The following is a 16083-nucleotide window of genomic DNA, read 5'->3' as shown; positions in this document are numbered from 1 at the left end:
GCTGCATCAATGTTACTCTTTACTTTCTTGCCTTTTCTTCTCCTGTGGTTTGGTGTTGCCTGCCCTTTCATGGTTTTGTTTGCTTTCATTTACTATTTGCAGAATTCCTTGGAGAATCTTTTGTAGTGGTGGCTTGGTGGTCATATATTGTTTTAATTTCTGCTTATCATGGAAGACTTTTATTGCTCCATCTATTTTGAATGATAGTTTTGCTGGGTAAAGTATCCTAGGATTGAAGTTATTTTCATCCAGTGCTTGGAAAATCTCACCCCATGCTCTTCTTTTAATGTTTCCACTAAGAAGTCTGCTGTGAGTTTGATGGATTTGCCTTTGTATGTTATTTGCTTTTTCTCTCTTATAGCCTTCAATATTCTTTCTCTAATCTCTGTACTTGTTTTAAAAATAGTATGTTATGGGGTAGGTCTATTTTTGTCAGGTCTGTTCTGTGTTCTGGAGGCTTCCTGTACCTAAATGGACATAGTTTTCTCCAGTTGGGAAATTTTCTGTTATTATTTTGTTGAATATATTATGCATTCCTTTTGCTTGCACCTCCTCTCCTCCTTCAATGCCCATGATTCTCAGGTTTGGTCTTTTGATGGAGTCAGTGAGTTCTTGCATTTTATTTTTACAGATCTTGAGTTGTTTAACTAATAGTTCTTCAGTTTTTCCTTTAATTGCCATTTCATCTTCAAGTTCTGAGATTCTGTCTTCTGTTTGCTCTATTCTGCTGGAATGGCCTCCCATTTTGTTTTGTATTTCTGTTTCATTCTTTTTTCTGAGGTTTTCCATATCATGGTTACTTCTTCTTTAATATTGTCAATTTTTGCCCTTAATTCATTTATCTCTCTGCTTATGGTGATATTTGTTTCAGTTTGGTGTTTGTTTAGGGCTCCTATGATTTCATTTATTTGTTTCTGTGTTTTCTCATATTCTTTAGTTTTGTTGTTTTGGAATTTCTTGAATGCTTCCTGTACATTTTGGTTGAACATGTCTAGTAGCATCTCTTTGAAATTTTCATTAATTACTTGTAGAGTTTTTTCTTTCGGGGTGTTCTTGCGGTCTTCATTGGGTTCCTTGGTATAGTTTATCTTTGTTTTGTTGGAGTCTGGATCTGAGTATTCATTTTCTTCATTTCACTCTAAATCCTGTACTACTTTATTTTTTGGAGGAGAATGGTTTCCGTCCTTTTTTCTTCTTCCTATATTTCCAGTAGATACCGTTTCTGTCCCTGGACTATGTGTAATTTGATATTAGCTGGGTTGCAATATTAATACTAAAAACATTGTGAGAGATGGATAAAAAAGAGAAAGAGAAGGAAAGATAAAAGGAAGAAAGAAGAGAGAAAAAAGAAAGAAAATAATGGGAGAGATGGTGGATGATCAAACAATAAACCCGGCTGCCAAACCCTTAAAGAAGGGAGAAAAAGAAAAAAAAAATCACCAGTTCTGGAACAGTAGGATTGCAAGCTTAGTTGTTTTTAGTTCTTTATTGTCCAGTCTAGGCTGTGTGTGTCTCTTAGGCATGTTTGGAGGCCTCTAGTGGCGGCCTGAGAGGGAGCCTGGTGGAGTAGTTATCTGGGAAGCCTGTAGAGCTGGGGCCAGCTCTGTCTGAGGTGTGAGGTTCCTGGTGGGCTGGTGGATGCAGTTGTCTGGCACCAGGCTGCTGCCTGCTCCAGCAGGGTGGGGCTCCAGTCGTTCCACATGGAGCTGGAGCCTGGCAGGGCCTGATCAATGAGGGAAGTCCGAGGAGTGGGAGTGCGGTCCTCCCACACGTAGCTGAGGCTCAGCAGGGCCTGAGGGGCAGTGGGCTGGGAGGGAGGGTGGGTATCCCGGTGAGCTGTGGGACTGGCTCCAGGCTGGCATCCAGCACAGATGGGTGTTGGAGATCCCGGTGGTCATGGATCCAGCAGCATGGCCAAGGAGTGGGTATCCTGGCATGGTGTGGGCCCGGAGGCCAAAGATGGGTATACTGGTGGTGCGTGGATCTGGCATGGCCTGAGAAGCAGGGATCCCACCGTGCATGGCTCTGGCGCAGCCCAAGGGACAGAGAGCCTGGCAGAATGGAGCAGCAGCTCTGCAGACCTATGGGGCAAGGATTTGGCAGGCCAGCTGTTCTTTTATTAGATCATGGCATGGAAAAGCCTTCCACGATCTAAGTGTTTAGAGTGCCATGCTTTTGGCTCTCCCTGGTGCTTTACCTCATCCAGGTGTGTCTCCAGCTTCTTGGCAGGATCTCTGGGTCAGGAGCTCATGAGGTCTGTGGCTCTGTCACTGTCACCATCTTGGATCTCCCTATATGATTCTGCTATAACATTCCTGGGAATATATCCAAAGGAATGTAGGACAACATACAGTAGAGATGCCTGTACATCAATGTTTATTGCAGAAGTACTCTAATAACCAACTTATGTAATCAGCCCAAGTGCCCATCAATCAATAAGTGGACAAAGAAAATGTGGTGTTTATAGACAATGGAGTATTATACAGCCACAAATAAGAATGAAATTACGTTGTTTAGAACAAAATGGATGGAACTGGAGAGCACCATGTTAAGATAAATAAGCCAGACTGAGAAAGATAAATGACTCATTTTGTGTCTCATGTGCAGAATCTAGACCTAAAAAATGAATAACAGGAGTATAAAATTGGGGCTGTTTGAAGGTGAGAACCAGTGGGAGAAGGGAGGACAGAAGGGAGGATGAAGGGGGCTGAATATGATCAAAGTAGTTTTACACATGTATTAGAATAATGAATACAGTTAAAAATTGCTTAAAGAGGGTCAGGGAGGAAAGGAAAGGGTAATAGAAGGGGTGAAATTGATCAAAGTATGTTTTATGCATTTATGGAAATAACACAATGAAACTCTGTACAATTAATACACACTAATAAAATTTCAATGGCATGCCAAGTTGTGCATCCTTGGAGCTCAGGTGGTTGGTGGCATAGAAACATACTCGAGTTCATGTTTGATAGCCTAGAACATTAATACTCTTCAAGTTTTCTGAATATTGTTAAGTGGCTGTACATTTGTTTAATTTTATCAGTAAAGGTACAGGGAATTTTTAGAACATTGAGAATTTTTAGAACTCAATATAACACATACTTATAAAATAAAGCTCATATAATGATATATATTTTTTCTTTAGTACTTTTAGTAGTGTTTCATAGAAGTGTATATTCAGAGAGTCAGGCACCGTGGTTCACTCTGTAATTCCAGCTATCTGTGGGGTAGAGATCAGGAGGATCATAGTATGAAGCCAGCTCAGGCAAAATATTAGTGAGACCCCATTTCAAAAAATAAGCCTGTGGGAGCACATCTAACCAATGTACAATATAAGCATATTCAGAAATGTCACAATGAAGCCCCCTTGTACAACTAATGTTTTTTGTTGCACAAAAATGCTTTGAGAAAAAATAAGCCTGGCATGGTGGCTCATGCCTATAATCCAAGCTACATGGGAGGCACAGGTAGAAGGAATGTGGTCCAGGCCCAACCTGAGCCAAAAAAAAAAAAAAGGGCAAGATCATATCTGAAAATAATCAAACAAAAATGGGCTGTGGGAGTGGCGCAAGTGTTAGACTGCCTGCGGAAGGTCCTGATCCAAACCCCAACAACAGGAAAAAAAAGTGTGTTTTTACTATGCTATATTGCACTATACTTAAAGATATAAATTACTTCACAAAAGCCACTCACTAATAGAATTCAATTTTTAGCTTAGTTGTTGTCAAGCCCATTCAGCTACTTAAACACTCTGCCCAGTTTTCAGACACTGAATACAGAATTAAAGATTGAAATACGTTTTAAATGATCAATAATATGTACTAAAAATCTTTATTTTATTCTACTATAATTTATTATACTTACCCATGTCTTTCTTAAGGCAATGTTTCATACAATTTATTTTTACTAGCTATGTGACAATTAAAGATTCACTTAAAAGCTTTATCAGATAAAAAAGAGAAGAAAATACAAACACAAAAACAATTTATGTCTTTATTTGACTTCCTATATCACCATACCACAAATATATCTTTAAAAAAACTAATATATCAAAAATCTAGGCTAATAAATAATTTACTATTTTAAAACATGTTAAAAGCAAACAAAAGTAACTTAAGAATACAAATAGTTTTTCAGTCCTTAGTCTTGAATATCTCTCTTTTTACTGGAAAATGTATAGAAAAATCATCATCTCTTAAGCATGAATAATGCAAAAATTTCACATAATAGCTAAGTAGAAACTATAAAAATATGAAAGCTTTGGTTTGGGACTAGTTCTGCCTTCTGAAAAGCAGCAGTTTATTGTATCTTTTCTCCCAATAATGACTGCCATTTTGTGTGAATGAAATGATTTTGCTAAATTATTGGTAATTGATTTTTCAGAGCACTTCCCATTCTATTCCAAAGATATGATTTCTTAAATTCTCAAAATTGCAACTATCAATTCACATAAATGTCAACCTGCAGAGACAAAGTGTGAAAATATATTAGGAGAAAACTACAAGGACATCCCCAATGGATGATGCTTTTGAATAGAGAAATAGAAGCTCCCTTCACAATGAACTCAGGGGATCTATTTGTGGTTTCATATACACATTTTGAAAGCTCCCAACTCTGGTTTCAGTGTCAAAATAATGAAGTGTCAAAGGCATTTCTCCTCACAGTAAAGAATTAATTAAACAACCTCTACAATGATCTGGCTTCTAATAGTGGTATTTCTGACATGAGACCCTTTTACCTTGGTTCTGAATTATGTGAATCCTTGTGAATGCTTTTGTTACAAATACTCATTTTGCTTCCACATGTGTGGTATGACTTTCTATGATCATAGCATCACAATTATCCCCTTATTCCTTTCAGAGAATTTGTATAGCCCTACGAATAAGAGAATCTCAAAGCATTTTGCAGATACACTGTTCAACCCAGCCAATATGAACCACTGCCCTTATTTTGTCAGAATAGCAATACCACCTTTCAGATAAATTGTTAAGCAAAGGAAAGTCTTAAGTCATATCTAAGGACAAGTTACAAGGACAGCAAGCACGCTAAGCTCTGGAAATCAAATAATTTTTCTGTTATCAAATATGCTTTGTCTAATCTGATAGATAAATTGTCTTAAAGATTCTTTTCAATCAAATAAAAATTTAATGCATTCTGAAAACTGAATCCACAACAATGGATCCTGTTGACTAAGGTTTCTGAGTTTTTAAAAGGTAGAATAGAATCTATATAACATATTTCAGAAAAAAGTCCACTTTGAATATGCCATGGAAGGGGCTGGCAGATTGGCTCAAGTGGTAGAATACCTGCCTAGCAAGTGTGAGGCCCTGAGTTCAAACCCAGTACTGCCAAAAAAAAGAGAGAGAGACATTAAATATACCAAGGAAGATTTAAATTTGCAATTTGTCTGAAACATTGTACAAGAGTTGTAAAATCTAACAGTTATAGGGCTAGGCAGGTAACATTACCTGAATAAGGCTGGATATAGGGTAGTAAGAGAGGAAAGTCACTGTGGCACAGATGTAAGAATAGATCCTAAGGGGCAACTGCTGCTCAGATGTCAGCCTGTGTATGGAGGGAGATAAGTCCATTTTATCATATTTTGAGTTTTCCAGACATGATGAAGATCCACTGGTTTATGTGAAATTCCCAAGTGTCCGACTTCAAAATCTCTCAAAATCACTGGACAGGTAAAACAGACAAGGCTCTCTGCTATGATGCTCTTTCCTCACCTCAGGCCCAAAGCAATGGAGCAAGCTGTTTGAAACCTCTGAAACTGTTAACCAAAATAAATCTTTCTTCCTTTAAGTTATGTTAGATATTTTGTCACACCAATGAGAAAACTATTTCAAATAGAAAGTTGACTAACACTACAGTTAATGTTTCAAGTGCTATTAATCATTAAATAAGGGCCAGAAGGGGTCACTTGATTTGGTAGTTAAAAAAAAGTCCCATTAAGACAAAGTAGGGCATCCAAGAGGTGGATAGAAGGAATCAAATTCCTGAGCTCCACAATTTTATAAATCACTTAGAGTCATAGTAGCTACATTTGGGTAATTCTGATTCTTTTTAGCCAACTAAATAACTGCCAGCACATACTGCACATAAAATTCAACAACTGAGCATTAAAACAGCTTTTTTTTCCCACTCTCCACAGCAATTTAATAATGCGTGGTAAATAAAATCAAATAGTGATAGCTTGGAATATAGGACTCTCTCTCAAAAAACAGCTTTTTTTATACGTTGAAATTTAAGGACTAGTGTGTATGTTTGCATGCATATATTTCAAAGTTGAAAAAACACATAACAGCTCATACAACTCTTAAATAAAACCTACGAGGTAACTACCATCACCTACTGTTGACCTCGAACTAGCTAAGTAAACTCTGAGCCTCAGTTTCTTCATCTTCAACATGAGGATATAGTGCCTTCCTCTTGGTGCTACTAATGAAATAGTTTTACCACTGAGCACGGTGAGGGCTCAAGAAGACTTGCTATTATTATTGTTATTATTCTCATCACATTACTCAGGTTAAAGCAAGGGTCAAATAGGTAAAGATTTCACCACATTAGGACTCAAACCAAGGATTTCTGACTCCCCAACCTTATATTCTTTCATTACCATATTGAAAACATTCCTTTTTCAAGATAGGAAGAGGCAGGCAATAGCTGAGTTTTCTAGATGGGAAAATTCACAACCAAGAAAGGTGACTGTGTGGAAGTCACACAGACTGATGGATCAGTGAGGCAGGAGGAAGGTGCTGGGTCAGGTGGGCCTCTCTGGATTTCTCTGCTTTACCATGGTCTGACTGTGGACCTTCCACTCCCCACAGCCTCTCCCTCAGTTTCTGTCACTGTGGACTCAGGGGACTGATATGGTTCTCACTAGGCTTTCTCCAGTCTTGACAAAACAGGTCTGTGTGTGAGCTGGGCCCAGGGCCCTCTCTGCATGGAGTATGCACAGCAGCCTCCTTTCTTTCAGCATTCTTGCCGGGCCGACACAGAGATAATAAATCATCCCTCCCTACCCAGAATGCCTCACTCTCCAAGGAGCCATGGGGCTGCAGGTCCAGTAAATGACTCCCTCCCCTCAGCCCGGCTGCCGGGTTATCCTGCTATACCACTCTTCGGCATGTATCCAAGGGAATAAAGTTAGCATGCAGTGGAGACACCTGTGCACCCATGTTTATAACAGCACTATTCACAATAACCAAACTATGAAATCAGCCTAGGTTTCCATCAACTGATCAATGGATGAAGAAAATGTGGCGTACATACCAGAATGAAGTATTATTCAGCCATAAAGAAGGATGAAATTTTATAATTTACAGGAAAATGAATGGAATGGGAAGTCACCATGGAAGGCCAGAGCTGCTCTTCCAGGAAGAATAGTGCTCCGTGACTGGCAAGACCAGCAAGGGACACTCTTTGGCCCATTAAAGAGAAGCCAGAGACTCGTCAGAGTCTCTTTACCACCGTGCAGAATGCTCCAGGGAATGCAGAGACCATCATCTCCTGGATCAGCCTCCCCAGAGCTCTGCAGCTCAGGATGTGCTTAAAACGGCTTTTAATTGCACCTAACAGCTGGGAAGTCTGCCGGCACCGGACAGCATGGCCACAGGGCACGTCTGCCTTGGGAAAAGTCTCTGGCTGTTTTTCTTTTTTTCTTTCACCTTTGCTTACAAAAAGCAGAAGACTGAGGCTCAATGCATACCCCCCCCACTGGCCTAGACCTAGAACAGGACTGGGACTAGCAGAGCCCCAGTGAGCATCTGCCTTGGGAAAAGCCACCCACCAGTTCTTTCCGCAATCTTGGACCCAATTCTGCCCGTGTAAATCTGCAAACTCAACAGGTGAGTACCACACAACACATACCCTCCCACGAATATTATCCAGTGCAGCTCTTGGACAGATTGCATTCCGCCCCCCCTCCAACAAAACCGAATGATATAGACAGTGAATATAACTCACTACTGTCAGCAGGGATGGGGCGGGATACTGAACCAACAGCAGAGAGCAGGGGTGGAGTGAGCCGAACTCTGAGAGTGGGGGTAGGTGAGAAGACAACATCCCAGAGTGGGGGCACAATGGATCACTGAGCTTATCTCATGGGACTGTGGACAGCACACAACACTGAGTTGCCCCAACTTCTTGGGGAACTTGCTGACAGCCAGAGTTGTGGCTGTAGAGCCACTCAGCTGCAGCCTGGGGAAAACAGTAACAGTAATCTGGTAGTGAGTGACCACAGATCTCAATTGCAACCAGCCTTGTGGGCAGAAGTAACCAACAACTGCTCACAAACCAGCTTTCTGGTGAGACCACTTCAGACTTGAGAAGACACAGAAACAACTAAGTGAACTCAGAGAGGACTTCAAAAAATTTCAAAGTGAAACAAAGAAGATTATGAAACAAGAGATATGTGAAATAAAAAAGACAGCACAAGATAGGAAAAGGGAGTTTGACAAAGATATGGAAAACCTCAGGAAAAAGAATCAAATAAAATCCTGGAAATAAAAAGTTCTTAAAATCAAATAAAATATACAGTTAAAAGTCACTGCAACTGACTAGAACAAGTGGAAGACACAATCTCAGGGCTCAAGACAAAACAGATATTAAAGAAAAAAAAAGAATTTGTAGACAAAAGACTCAACAGCTGAGAAAGGAACACAGAAGAACTCAGAAAATCCTTTAAAAGATCAAACCTGCAAATCACAGGCATCAAATGAGGAGAAGAAGTATAAGCCAAAGGGATATGTAATATATTTAACAAAATGATGGCAGAAAATTTCCCAAATATCAAGAAAGAGACAGGTACAGGAAGCCTCCAGGACAACAGACATGACCAAAACAGAACATCTCCATGGCATATTATCATTAAAACAACTAGCACAGAAAACAAAGAAAGAATATTGAAGGTTTTGAGAGAGAGAAAAAACCAAACAGTATATAAAGGTGAACCCATCAAAATAAAAGCAGATTTCTCAACAGAAACCTAACAACAAGAAGGGCTTGGAGTAAGGTATTTCAGCACTGGAAGAAAACAATTTCAGTCCCAGAATATTCTACCCAGAAAAGCTATCGTTCAAAATTGATGGAGGAATAAAAGTCTGCTATGATAAACAGTAACTAAAACAATCATTGACCACCAAATACCACTGCAGAAGATTCTGAAAGGAATCTTACACATAGAAGACAAAAACAGACATAACTGTGAAAGGAGAACAGATCAGTACTCAGAGTACCACTGAATCAACTCCACACACTCAAATCCTTAAACAACAAAAACAACTAAATGGCAGGAATCACCACATTACTCTCAATATTAACACTCAATATCGGTGGACTTTACTCCCCCATCAAAAGACACTGTTTGGCAAACTGGATTAAAAAAGAAGACGTGACAATCTGTTTACAAGCAACCCACCTTATTTACAGAAACAAACATTGTCTTGGGGTAAAAGGGTAGAAGACAATTTACTAAGCTAACAGCCCCTAAAAACAATCAGGAGTAGCAATATTTACATCAGGTAAAGTGGACTTTAGACCTAAATTAGTCAGAAGAGACAAAGAAGATCACTTCATACTAATAAAAGGAGCAATACATCAAGAGGAGTAACAATTATCAACTTATATGCCTCCAACGTCTGTGCACCCAACCTCATTAAACATAAATTAACGGACTTAAATCAGAAATAGACTCAACACAGTGATGGTGGGAGTCTTGAACACTACTCTGCCACCAATAGGTAAGTCATCCAGACAAAAAATCAACAAAGAAATCCTAGAACTGAATGACAGCATAGATCTAATGGAACTGACAGATGTCTACAGTGTATTCCATCCTGCAACAGCAAAATATACATTCTTCTCAGCATCCCTTGGAACTTTCTCTAAAGTATACCATATCTTAGGGCACAAAGAAAGTCTCAACAATTATCAGAAAATTGAAATAACCCCCTGCACCTGTATACTGTCTGATCACAATGCAATAAAACTAGAACTCAACAACAAAAGAAGCAGCAGAAAATATTCAATCAATTAGAGCCTGAACAACACATTGCTCAACAATAGTTGATCATAGAAGAAATAAGGGAGGAAATACAAAAGTTCCTTGAATTTAATGAAAATGTAAACATAACCTACCAGAACCTATGGGACATAGCAAAGGAAGTCCTAAGAGGAAAATTTATAGCTATGAGTGCATATATTAAGAACACAGAAAGATCTCAAATAAATGACCTAATGCTGGGCTCAAACTCCTAGGAAAATGAGAACAAGCTAAACCCAATACAAACAAAAGGAGAGAAATAATAAGAACAAGGCTGAAAAAGAATAGCTTACCATCAAGAACACAAATGATAACTAAAGTTGATGAGGATGTGGGGGAAAAGGAACCCTTATATGCTGCTGGTAGGAAGGTAAACTAATAAAACCACTTTGGAAAACAGTATGGAGGCTCCATAATAAACTAAAAATAGACCTTCCATATTATCCAGCAATACTATTCCTAGGGATATACCCAAAGGATTATAGTCAGCTTACCACAAAATCACCTGCACACCCATGTTTATTGTAGCTCTATTCACAATAGCTAAACTATGGAAACAGCCAAAGTGTCCCACTACTGACAAATGGATTAAGAAAATGTAATATTTATATACAATCTAATTTTACTCAGCCACAAAGAAAAATGAAATTTTATCATTTGCAGGTAAATGGATGGAAGTGGAGAACATCATCTTAAGTGAAGTTAGCCAGATTCAAAAGGCCAAAAGTCACATGTTCTCTCTCATATGTGGAATATAGACCTAAAAAAATTCAGCAATATTATGAAACACTGGTTATACTAAGGGAAGGTCATGCATGAGAAGGGTAGAGAAATCAAGAACCTGAATAGGGTTGATATACTCTATAAAAAATGATTATAGAAATCTTAAACTGACTGAAACTACTATAAGAAAATACTGAAGTAAAATGAAGAAAATTAGAGGAGATAAATCAATTGGGTTTATGAAACACATATATGTGGAAATATCACAAGGAAACTCCCTGTGCAGCTGCTTTTATCGCGAATAAGCTAAACTGTCATGTTTTTCGTGTTACCTGTTCTCTTTTTTTCTTCTACAAAATCAGAGAACAGGAGGGCAGAACAATTCCTGCCCAGGGGGCAGTGCTGGAACCAGTGACGGGGGAATGTGTTGGGGAAAAGGGGTAGAAGGGTGAATATGGTGCAAAAGATCTGTACACATATTTATAAATGCAAAAATGATACCCATTGAAACTGCTCCAGTAATTGGGTGAGGGAGATAAAAGAAAATGGTAGAGGAGTTGAATTAATGTATGATATATTTGATACATTGTAAGAACCTGTGTAAATGCCACAAGATATCCCCACCCATCACAGCAATAAATGGGAAAAGAGGCAGAAAGTAAAAGAAAGGTCCCATTAACTTTGGTGTTCTCAAGTGTGAAAGTGAATGAGGACAGTTATAGGGGTTGAAAATTATGTGAGAATTGTGACACTGAAGAAGAGGCAACACCATTATTCATGGGGAGTAATAATAGTATAGAGGGTTGAAAAAGAGGTTTTGTTATATTTTGTTTTGTATTTTAACTCGGGAAAGAATAAGGTAGACTTCAGAAAGGCAAAGACCACATGTTTTCACTTATGTTTGGAAGATGGAAAGGTTGCTCTCGTATAAGTAGAATGTATAATAGTGGCTTCCAGAACCTGGGAAAGATGTGAGTGAAGCAGAGAGATGACTGGCACATGGGTACAACTGGATGACTGCAAATTTCAAAGTTGCTGATAGAGAGGATTTTGAATGTTTTCAGCACAAAAATAAATGAATGTTTGAAGTGATGGGTATACCAATTGTTCTGATCATTACACATACTAGTGTCGAAATGTCACACTGCACTCCATAAATATATACAATTATTATGTATGAATTAAAACTTTAAAAAATATTTTAATACCTCAGGGAAAGAACCAGTAAAGAGAAAGTTATCCCAAGGTTAGGGGGAGCATTGAGAAACTTCTCCAAACTGTGTCATAGCAAGGCAAGTGCACTCAAAAGAGGCAACTTTGGGGCTAATATAGCAAACGGTAGGATTTAAATGTGAAGATTTGAAGATAAATCCAAAATTTAATAATGATGGCTTCTTTCAAAACTGAATTGCTAAGACAAAGATGCTTACTTTGAAAACTGTACAACTTACCGGGCTTAACAAATATAAAAATAGTAATAACCACCTAGCTAGCAGAGCAACATCTTCACTCTCTTTCTCCTTAATAAGTAGAAACCCAGGGGCTTCAGAAATAATTTAAAAGTTTCCTTTTGACATTCTCCAAAGAAGAAATAAAAATAGCCAACAGGGATGTGAAATGGTGCTCAACTTCACGAGTCATCAGGGAAATGCAAATTGAAACCAATATGAGATATCACCTCATATCCAGAAGGATGTGTGTTAATTAAAAGATAAGAGATAACATATGTTTCAGGAGTTTAGAGATGTAAGACTCCTTGTACACTATTAATGGGAATGTAGCTTGATACAATGATTATGGGGAACAGTATGGAAATTTCAAAACAAATTAAGAAATAGAATTACCACATGACCCAACAAATGTTCGTTCACCTGGTGCATACCCAAAGAAGATGAACTGTTCACCTTCTAAAAATATCTGCACTCCATGTTCATTTCAGGATTAGCCATAATAGCCAAGACATGGAAACAACTTGAATGTCTATCAATGGATGAATGAATAAAAAAATGTAGATAGATAGATGATAGATAGATAGATAGATAGATAGATAGATAGATAGATAGATAGATGATAGATGATAGATATAGATATAATGGAATATTGTTCAGTTTTTTTAAAGGAATATCTGTTATTTATCAGAACATGAATGTCACTGGAGGACATTATGCTAAGAAAATAAGTCAGAGACAGAAAAATATCATATGATCTCACTTATAAGTGAAATTAGGGGGAAAAGAACTCAAATGCACAGAAATAGAGAATGAAATAGTAGTAACTATTGGTGATGGAGGTCATGGGGAGTGAGGAGGAAATGGGAACATTCAGGTCAAAGGAGATGCATAGGATGGACAAATTCAGAGATCCAAAGTACAACATGAAAACTAAATTTAATAAAATTGCCTTATATTAGGGATTTTTGTCAAAAAAGTAAATTTAGCTGCTCTTGTTATGTAAACTGTATGCTTTGATAGATATATTAATCTGCTTCTCTATAGAAGCCTTGTTATTATTTATAAATATCCCTAGTATAATGTTGTAAACCTCAAATATACACAATAAAATTCACTTAAAAAAGAGTTTCTATTTGATAAAATACAAAGTTCAAGGTAGTCTTTGCTTTTGAAAGTTGTTTTTATGTTATGAAAGATCTGAGGCTATTAAATGCAGTGGCAATATGCAAGGGGAAGGGAGGCACTTAAATACTATTTTAGTTCTACTAATGGAAACATTGTTCAAAGCAAGTGCGATGGGTAGTGCTCCTTGATTTTCCTTCCAAAGCAGCATTTGCCAGAGAGAAAAAAACATTGACCTTATCTCATATTGGGAAAATGCTGCATTACATGTTAGCAATGCTTTGTTGGAAATTTTTCTAGTTTTCTTTTCTTATTGTTTAAGGCATGTTGTTTGCATTATTTTCCTACTGTAACTACACAGCATTGTAGAAAAAATCAATGTACTCCAATGATGCACAATTAGACATACTATATTACACTCACCAAGAAGGTTTAATTTACAAAGATTTCTCCATTATGCTGTTATTATATAAGTTACTAATATTATGCTCTGCATTGACTGCCTTCTATTCTATATATTTACATATTTTCTTGGCAATATATTTCTTTATATGCTTTGTCCTATGCATATTTTATCTACAGTAGTAGTACCATAACTATGTGTTTAATGAATTATTTGCTCTTCAAAATGCTTGCTTGATTTTTAGGAAACATTCACAAAATTGTTTTGCACTTTATTTATTACTTCCAGGAAGAAATTTTACCAAACAAGGAAGAGAAATTCTTAGTAGATTCCACAGAAATTGCACAATTTTCCCTATCAACTCTCACTGATATTCTAAGATTATCTCCACATTTTCTTAAACTATCTCCATATCTGTCTTTTATATGATTGATCACTCCATGAGGCAAGCAACCCAACTAGCTGAGATTGTGTATACTTGTTAGAACTGTAGCTTATACATATACACTTCCTTGCTGTACATTTATATATTCTTATTCATATAATTTAATGAATTTCTTTTATTATTTCTCTTTATTTGCTCCCTCTTGTTTTTGAAGTATATTGATATATTGCGGGTTGTTGAGTATACATTTCATTTCATGATTTGCAGAATATTAAAAGACGGGATGAGACAGAACTCAAAAGAAGTTGGACATCATTCCAGTATCTTTAAATTAGAGATGGGGGCATAAAGCATGTACCTTTTGGTTGCTTTAGAGAGAGAGGAGTAGATGTCATTCTAGCAGGTGAGAACATTTTCTTATGGAAGTAAAAAATATGGTGGGGAAACAAGCGCATTTTATATGGCTGTGGTAGAGATCATTTGTGAGTTTTGGGTTTTTTTTTACCTACTATACATCAAACCACTTTATTTGGCAAAGTCTCTCATTGAATGAGTCTTTGTGGAAGGTGAAAGGTAAATTTTCTGCTCTCTGTTCTCTGATAGCCAAGAAGTGGGCTCAAGACCAATGCTTAGCCAATCAGGCATTCCTACATTAGGACTTTGAATTTCCCGTGAATTGACCAACCATGGCATCAGAACAGTGGGATTTGGCAGTGACAGCTGTTTACAGCTGCTGTGCTGTATGGACAGCACATGCACAGACATATGGTTCTGTTGCCCAGCTGCTGGGACATACCCTGGTTCTTGTTCAACTTGGTCCATGTAGGTCCTTTTTTCTGAGCCTTTTACCACTCAAGCCTAGCCCCAACCCCAGAACTAGGCGGCTGCTGACCACCCACCGGTATCAACCCACTAGACCCCCTAGACGTCCCTCTCCTCAACACATCAGTTCTTCTCGCATCAGGAGTATCCATTACCTGAGCCCATCATAGCCTAATAGAAGGAAGCCGAAAAAATATAATCCAAGCACTGTCAATCACCATCCTATTGGGCATCTACTTCACCCTTCTACAAGCCTCAGAATATTTTGAAACCTCATTCACAATCTCCGATGGCATCTACGGCTCAACTTTCTTTATAGCAACAGGATTCCACGGCCTACATGTAATTATCGGCTCCACATTTCTACTAGTATGCCTAACCCGACAACTAAAATTCCACTTCACATCAAAACATCACTTTGGTTTCGAAGCTGCAGCCTGATACTGACATTTTGTTGATGTAGTATGACTATTCCTATACGTCTCCATCTATTGATGAGGCTCATACTCTCTTAGTATTAATTAGTACAGCTGACTTCCAATCAACTAGATTTGGTATAAACCCAAAAGAGAGTAATAAACCTAATCATTGCACTAACTTTAAACTCCTTCCTAGCAACTCTCCTAGTCACCATCGCATTCTGAATTCCACAAATCAACATCTATAACGAAAAATCAAACCCTTACGAATGCGGATTTGACCCCATAGGTTCAGCACGACTCCCATTCTCAATAAAATTCTTCCTAGTTGCAATCACCTTCCTCCTATTTGACCTTGAAATCGCCCTGCTCCTCCCCCTCCCTTGAGCACTACAAACAAACAACCTCTACCCAGTTATCCTCATAGCTCTTGCTCTCATCGTCACCCTATCACTGGGGCTGGCATACGAATGGTCCCAAAAGGGATTAGAATGAAATGAATATGGTGCTTAGTTTAACACAAAGCAAATGACTTCGACTCATTAGATTATGAACAACTCATAAGCACCAAATGTCCCCCATCCTAATCAACCTATTCCTGGCCTTCCTAGCATCCCTGTTGGGAGCACTAATTTATCGATCACACCTAATATCCTCACTCCTGTGCCTAGAAGGTATAATACTATCAATTTTTATTACCACAACCCTAA

At 38.0% G+C, this 16083-nt stretch overlaps 1 pseudogene; it reads left to right on the top strand.

The window, feature by feature from the left end:
• Positions 1–14818: 14818 nt before the first annotated feature.
• Positions 14819–15805, top strand: LOC141420840 (uncharacterized; annotated as a pseudogene).
• The last annotated feature ends 278 nt before the right edge of the window (positions 15806–16083 follow it).

The sequence above is a fragment of the Castor canadensis genome, chromosome 1, assembly GCF_047511655.1.
Source record: "Castor canadensis chromosome 1, mCasCan1.hap1v2, whole genome shotgun sequence".
Classification (NCBI taxonomy): domain Eukaryota; kingdom Metazoa; phylum Chordata; class Mammalia; order Rodentia; family Castoridae; genus Castor; species Castor canadensis.
The sequence above is the reverse complement of the archived record's forward strand: the minus strand, read 5'-3'. Positions and strand labels throughout refer to the sequence as shown.